This window comes from Panulirus ornatus, chromosome 46 (assembly GCF_036320965.1).
Source record: "Panulirus ornatus isolate Po-2019 chromosome 46, ASM3632096v1, whole genome shotgun sequence".
Lineage (NCBI taxonomy): Eukaryota > Metazoa > Arthropoda > Malacostraca > Decapoda > Palinuridae > Panulirus > Panulirus ornatus.
This window is the reverse complement of record NC_092269.1, coordinates 1,937,275-1,943,274: the sequence shown is the minus strand read 5'-3', so window position 1 is coordinate 1,943,274 and position 6,000 is coordinate 1,937,275. Positions and strand designations below refer to the sequence as shown.

The 6,000-nt window shown below is 47.8% G+C and overlaps 1 long non-coding RNA gene across 1 annotated transcript in view; it reads left to right on the top strand.

Annotated features, from left to right (window-relative positions):
* Positions 1 to 4,397: 4,397 nt before the first annotated feature.
* The window catches only part of LOC139763351 (uncharacterized), a 39,493-nt gene continuing 37,890 nt past the window's right edge, over positions 4,398 to 6,000 (top strand). Inside the window, exon 1 of the long non-coding RNA XR_011716098.1 lies at positions 4,398 to 4,464. This is a non-coding gene — a long non-coding RNA (uncharacterized lncRNA). The remainder of the gene's footprint in view (positions 4,465 to 6,000) is intronic.

Below are 6,000 nucleotides of genomic sequence, written 5' to 3'. Positions count from 1 at the left end.
GACACGTTACGACCCGTTACGACCTCGTTATTGGCTTTCTGACGTAGTGACGACATCGTATGACCTCTGGGGACGGCGTGTTAAACGCAATACTGGCCAGAGATTGAGGCATATTTGACCCCTCCAGGAACATGATTATATATATATATATATATATATATATATATATATATATATATATATATATATATATATATATATATATATATATATATAAGGTCGTACCGTCTTTTTCAAGGGTCGTACCTTCATGGTTAAGGAGTGAAGAAACATTGAAAAATATAGACGACAAGATCTAACGCATTTTCCGTTCGAATTTATGTCACAACTGACTGTTTAGAGGAGTTAGGTTAGGAATAGACATATCTAACAAGCCCCCCCCCCCCCGGACCTGCCACTTTATAAGGCAAATTGTTTCTCTAAATTGCAAGTTTGTCTCGTCGTGTGTGTGTGTGTGTGTGTGTGTGCACGTGGGGGTGTGGGTGAGGGAGGGGAAGAAGGTTGCTGGGGACTCGTTTGGAAAGGTCAGGTGGAGTTGATGGCCCCTCACAGCTCAGGAATATTTCAGGTCTTACTGATGCCTCTTGTTCCTGAGAGAGAGAGAGAGAGAGAGAGAGAGAGAGAGAGAGAGAGAGAGAGAGAGAGAGAGAGAGAGAGAGAGAGATTCTCAGTCTTCATTAAAACGCCGGGAAAAAAGAAATGCTGAGTCTTGTCAGCGTTGGAGGAGATTCCGAGTAAATTCTGGCATTGGCTTAGCCAATCCTGCGTCTGACTGGTGCTAATCACCAGACTGAATCACTCCATACATTAAAGAATGGCTCGTTAAGATCAGCAGTCACCTCTAATTAGGACACGTAATTACTCTCAGATCTTTGACCTTGAGTGAACGTATCATTTTATTTGGTTAAATTGCTGAGTGGTTCGGTGGTGGTGGTGGTGGTGGTGGTGGTGTTGGAGATGGTGTTGTTGGAGATAGTGTTGGAGTAGATGGAGCAACAGAGTCCGTGTGATGGCGGGAATCAGTATGTGAGAGGCCAAGTCTGGTCGGGCCAGCCGCCATGACAAATGACCCGCCAGGCGTCTGTCCTTGTACTGTGATATCTCCTCTGGCTGCTGACCTGACCCGCTGTCTCTGGTGCTAATAAAGGAGGCGTAGCGTCGGCCTTCTGGTCCATACAGAACTTCAGGGTCGATGTCAGTGTGTGTGTGTGTGTGTGTGTGTGTGTGTGTGTGTGTGTGTGTGTCACTGCCGGGCACAAGTACATCACATGACCCTACTTCCTGTGTCGTAGTTCGTACTGTATTCAGCTGCTTGGGTGATGCATACACCTTTTTTTTTTTCTTTTCTTTTCTTTTCCAGGCTATGAAATCTGCCCGAGACCTGGAATATGTAAATGCAACAAACAGTATCTTTGTTATTCATGTATTCATGAAATTTTACCAATAAATACAGGTGGAGTGGCATAAAGGGGAGGGGGAGATGGAGGGGGGTGGGGTGTTGGGTTATGGTAAGTCTTGGTATGTAAGTGAGGCAGTGATAACAGCTGTAGTCTGGTGTGTGTGTGATACAGTGGTAACAGCTGTAGTCTGGTGTGTGTGATACAGTGGTAACAGCTGTAGTCTGGTGTGTGTGATACAGTGGTAACAGCTGTAGTCTGGTGTGTGTGTGATACAGTGGTAACAGCTGTAGTCTGGTGTGTGTGTGATACAGTGGTAACAGCTGTAGTCTGGTGTGTGTGTGATACAGTGGTAACAGCTGTAGTCTGGTGTGTGTGTGATACAGTGGTAACAGCTGTAGTCTGGTGTGTGTGTGATACAGTGGTAACAGCTGTAGTCTGGTGTGTGTGTGATACAGTGGTAACAGCTGTAGTCTGGTGTGTGTGATACAGTGGTAACAGCTGTAGTCTGGTGTGTGTGATACAGTGGTAACAGCTGTAGTCTGGTGTGTGTGATACAGTGGTAACAGCTGTAGTCTGGTGTGTGTGATACAGTGGTAACAGCTGTAGTCTGGTGTGTGTGATACAGTGGTAACAGCTGTAGTCTGGTGTGTGTGTGATACAGTGGTAACAGCTGTAGTCTGGTGTGTGTGTGATACAGTGGTAACAGCTGTAGTCTGGTGTGTGTGATACAGTGGTAACGGCTGTAGTCTGGTGTGTGTGTGATACAGGAATATAACCGGGTGTGGATATAGTGCCATGGGGGGGGGGGGGGGGTCAGTGGAGATTAGATATAGTCAGCTGGAGTTTGTGAAGGGTACAGTAGGCTACAGAGGGTACAGTACTAGTAGCCGGGTCTCACAGTGGGTCAGGTCAATTGTCAGGATGATGGAGGTCAGAGGTCAGGAAGAGTCAGGTGGATCAGCGTGACTGGTGTGTGTGTGTGTGTGTGTGTGTGTGTGTGTGTGTGTGTGTGCCAAGGTTATGACGTATGTGTGTTCATAAATAGATGCAAAAATGAAGCAGAGTTGCTTAATATTTCAGGAAATCCAAATATTACTTGAAGACTTAATCCTTCTTTACATATTTCATCGTACCTCAGGGGTCGTACCGTCGTGCTCAGGGGTCGTACCGTCGTGCTCAGGGGTCGTACCGTCGTGCTCAGGGGTCGTACCGTCGTGCTCAGGGGTCGTACCGCCGTGCTCAGGGGTCGTACCGTCGTGCTCAAGGGTCGTATCGTCGTGCTGAAGGGTCGTACCGTCGTGTTCAGGGGTCGTACCGTCGTGCTCAGGGGTCGTACCGTCGTGCTCAAGCGTGTGTGAGTTTCTGGCAACATTACTGCAGCATGCTGTACCTGGGTCACATGGTCCAGCGTGCAGTACCCCACATACATCTCCCACATACATCTCCCCACATACATCTCCCCACATACATCTCCCCATTCGAGCCGCCCTCACATCCTTCCCCTCCCGTCTGCAGCAGCAATGTATACATCCTCCGTTCATGAAGTTCATCCAATCAGCTTCCAGCCTCACTCAGCCAGTCCATCCACCCAACCGCCTCTCTCTCTCTCCCTCTCTCTCCCCGGCTGTTAATCTCCCCATCAGTCGGCTCATCTTCTCCCACACGCCGTCTGATCAGTACCCTGGGGAGAGGAGGAACTGAGGAGGTTTTCTGCTGCGAGAGTCTGCTATGACTTAGTGGGAGAGAGAGAGAGAGAGAGAGAGAGAGAGAGAGAGAGAGAGAGAGAGAGAGAGAGAGAGAGAGAGAGAGAGAGAGAGAGAGAGAGAGAGAGAGAATGTTCGTGCGTATGTTAGTGCAGGATTTGCTGGGGTGCCCCGGGAAGCTGTGAGGAGAGGTAGTCTCCCCTTATGTGGGGAGACTAGTTAGCAGAGGGCGCTGTGACCCCTGACCTTACTAATGGGGAGACAACCCGGCTGTGGGAAGAGGGAGAAGGAGGTACAAGATGGGGAGAACATGAAAGAGCTATGTCGGGAAGTACAAGTGGATGAGTGGATGACTGTCACCTGGATGAGTGGATGACTGTACGGAGGTACGGTACACTCACAAGGACGGTACAGAGGTACGGTACACTCACAAGGACGGTACGGAGGTACGGTACACTCACAAGGACGGTACGGAGGTACGGTACACTCGCTTGCAAGGGTTGTATAAAGGGGTGAAGGTTGCAGGTCTTAGTAGAAGTGCACTATTCCTCTCACTGAGCCTCCCCTCACCTGTTGCAGGCCTGTCCCTCTCCCCTCACCCCTCACCCTTCACCTGTTGCAGGCCTGTCCCTCTCCCCGGCTCTCCCCTCACAAAGGGCTTTAGTGCCACTTCCTGTAGCAGGTACTTTTAAAAAGTATTTGTAGTCTCTTGAAAAGTCGGGAGTGGAGGGCAGTGGTATGTTCCAATAACGATAAGACTTTTCTCTCACACTACACTGTTGTAGCAATTAAGAAAACAAGTGAGTGTAAGCCTCGCGTTTCATATTTGTAATCTTTTTTTTTTTTCTTTTCGTGATCAAATCATCTTTGGCTATGACCTGTGATGTGGACATCTGGGTGCTGGTGCAGGACAGGTTCCACAGCCTGGAAGCCTTGCCAGAGTTGATATTACAGAGACGCGCCCTAATAAGGGATGGGGATAGGGGTTATGGCCCTATGAAGAGAGGTAGAGAGCTACATACTTTGAGGGGAAAATAAGGGTTCGTCTCTGATGATTATGATCTTTGAATCAGGAGAGTCCAGTGGCTCCCAACCTGTGGTACGTGTACCACTGGTGATACACTAGGAATTTTGCCAGTGGTACACTGTAAGTAGAACCAGTCATCCACTTCTCGAGCGATGATACAAGCAAAAGATTATTTGCACATCAATTATCCGCTTTGAATCGCGCGCTAAGTACCTTGTCGTCCCTCTGGTGGCGACGGCGGCTACTACCTATGTACACAAACACTATCTCATTACACGAGGTGTCAGCACTTGTCTTCTCATCGTAGTTTTGTATCCGTTTCTCCTCATTATCCGTAAGTTATAAATTGGTTAAGTTTACTGTATAGTTATGTAACATGAAAATGACTATAGTATAAATCAGTATAATAGCAGCTGTCACAATAAATGACACTCGTTTCTTGTATATTTCCAAAAGTTCTTTCCGTAATTTGGCATTTGCTCCAATTTTTCTCTTCCAAAAGAACACTAGACGCACGCTTCCCCGGCGCTATGTAGTTCAGAGATATTAATCATCTCCTGTTTACTCGAATCACTCATATATCGTTGTTGTTTATATATCGCATGGCAAGGAGTAAAGCTTATGTTTGCGGCGAACGTCTGCTGGATCAGTTATTGTAACGCCTCTTGTTAAAGGATTTTCCACATTGCCTCGATTTTTTTTCATTTTCTAGTTATTGCAGTGGCAGAAGTTAGTGATCAAATAATGCCTCGATATTTGTCATTTAAGTATTAGATCGTACGATACGAAGAGAAGGAACGGGACAAGGAAGGGAACAGAAGAGGAGGGGTGGTCGGTATGGGAAAGGGAGATGAAGAAGGCCATCTTACACACACACACACACACACACACACGAGATGTAAACAAAAGGCAAAAGAGAGTAGAGAAAACTGGAAGTCATTTTGTTTCACTGCGTTTCAGTCTTCGAGAATCTTGTGTCCCTGTCTTGGCGATAAGTACTGAGGTAAGTGTAGGAAGGTAAGAGACTGGGCAGGAGAAGGTAAGCGGTAGGCTGTGGGTAAGTCGTGAGGATTCGTAAGCATCTTTGGGTTGAACAGGTGAGGTGAGTCTCCAAAGCTTACCTAAGACGTGGCAACCATGGAACAAACTGGGACGTAAGACTTGGTGGTGGAGGTTGGTGTTGGAGATCCTGGTGGTGTTGGAGGAGATCCTGGTAGTGTTGGAGGAGATCCTGGTGGTGTTGGAGGAGATCCTGTTGGTGTTGGAGGAGATCCTGGTGGTGTTGGTGGAGATGCTGGTGGTGGTGGTGGTAGGGCCGTCTGACAAGGCCACATAAACCCAGCGAGCTACTGTCTCGTTCCTCTACTCTGTGTTATAATCTAAGTCAAAGCTTCCATTGTGATTCCCAAAACTTGAATTTTCTGCCTCATGGACGCTGGGGCTGCCTTCCCTAATGGAAGGCGTAAATAAGGAGGGAAACCAAACTCTTGTCTTCACCAGAGACGGAGTTATGTATTCGTATGGGAGTCTACGTCACTGGAGAGTAGGAACTTCCAGTTATAAAGTTCTATATTTGGTAGATGTGCCACTTGGAGTTGGTGGACGAGCCATCAGCTAAAGCGATAGGACGCTAATGTTGTACTTAATTAGAATACTTTGGGGTAGTGGTGTGTGTGTGTGTGTGTGTGTGTGTGTGTGTGTGTTTGACGGGCGGTGGTGGGGCCATCGTCAGGTACGTGTAAAGGGCACTCGTTCGGGACTTGGGTAGATCGCCTTCTTCGGGGACGTGGAAGAGGCCTGCTTTGGGAACAACTGCAGGCCTTCTGCAGGAGCTGGTATGGGCCTGACCCGGGACCTGACTTTAGGAAAA